The following is a 1,808-nucleotide window of genomic DNA, read 5'->3' on the forward strand; positions in this document are numbered from 1 at the left end:
GCCATCATGATGATCCAACTGCAGATTTAATAACAATAACCTTGGGCTCAATAAAATGAGGTTAATATTGCAACTTCTCTGCTTCTATCCAGCTCTCAATCAGTGAGTGAGGCCATCCGATCATAACCTATAGCAGGAACAGCTGGAGGCTCTTTATCTCTTCTGCCAGAGGACACAGTCACCTGACACAAATCCAGGAATGCAGAAAGGCCCACCTGATGGGAACAAACATGCTCGGCAGGCACTGTTTGCAGGTATCGGTTGTTCTATGCTCAGCGAGAATGAGAAATGTTTGTTGCATTTATTCCCAACAAACAGTGCACTTTTTGCCACCTCACCCGCTAAACAGGTGCAATCCTCATATTTCACCACTCCATTGTATCACAAGAGAGTCAATTAAGGATGCACACCATGTGCTACAAGTCCCCCATAAACATCTTTCATTTAGGCAACATCAGGGTGTGTGCAGCCTCTCACTAATGATATGCACCATCCCTGATTCAAGATAATGTAAAATGTCAAAGAAACAGCAATCAGAGGAGATTCATTATCACAGCTGGCATTTAAACAACAACAACAATGTGATCTATTTATAGGCTGTTAAGAAAATAAGTTGCAGGCTGTCTACAAAGGGCTGCAGCAGTGGAAGCTGTAGTTCAGCTATGCACCGGTGTAACCTACTTACAACAACAGTGTCATTACCACAGCCTGATCCTCCAGAAAGACGACGCAAATGGGCTCTCTTCTCCAGGGCATCTATCCTTGAACCCAGACCCCCCTCCCACCCTCCTCCCACAAAATTAACACACTTTTTCCCCCTTCTATATTTACTGTTATGAAGGCTTCTGCGGCAAAAGATACTCACCTCTAGCAGACATGCCCGGTAGGTAGAGCCTCTCTTTCTTTGCCGAGATGAACAGGAGGAGATGCCCCGGTGCGGCTCCGGATGAGGGGGGTAGACCGGTTGACAGCCTGATATTATCTGTACTTGAAGTTTTCGGCTGGCATTTAGTGGGATTAAACGCAGGGACACATACAGCCCGCGATTTGGTAGACTAGACTAGACTGCGCGATGGGGAGAGCACTTTCCAGCGACAGGGCGTGTCCTGGAACAGACAGCATCCTTCTTATTTTCCAACAAGTTTATGTCCATATTTGAACAATATAGCAGAGATTTACGGAGCGATTAATTCAGTCATTCTTGAGATTCCTCGCCGGCGAGATGCTTGATGCTAGTCAGACCGGGGAGCCTACTTTAAGTCTGGGATGACTGCGCTGTTCTGGACGCGGTAGTTGGGTTAAATCACAAAGTTGACATTGCATTCTGGAGCAGTGGTGTTTTTTTCATGTTAATGCGGCTACTTTAAGAGAAATATTTGGCGATCTTTTTTTTTTTTTATCATGTGGGCTCTTCAGCTTTATCCTAAAAGACGAGACACTTTACGCAAGCGTAACCTCAGCCCTATGTGGGGAAACGCTGCAATTTCAGAGAAATAGCCCACATCGGTGCATCATGTTGGAGCATGATCAATTGATTGTACAGCTTTTCCATACAGCCTATAATGCTTGTTTATCGGAATCCCATACTTGCTTTTGTATTCGAGGAGGAGTTATTGACTGTTGTTTCCACTCTGAAAATATTGATCATCCACCCTCATTGAACGTATTGGTTACTGTCGGCATTTGTATGCGTCGATCGTTCTCAGCAATTATAAGGCTGTGTCTTGTGTTCCTGCGCCCCCTGGCGGATTGAAACGGTAGCGTTTGGCGAGGGAAGTGCCACCGTGTCCAAAGTGAGCATACGTTAC

The sequence above is a fragment of the Chelmon rostratus genome, chromosome 11 (assembly GCF_017976325.1).
Source record: "Chelmon rostratus isolate fCheRos1 chromosome 11, fCheRos1.pri, whole genome shotgun sequence".
NCBI classification, from domain to species: domain Eukaryota; kingdom Metazoa; phylum Chordata; class Actinopteri; order Chaetodontiformes; family Chaetodontidae; genus Chelmon; species Chelmon rostratus.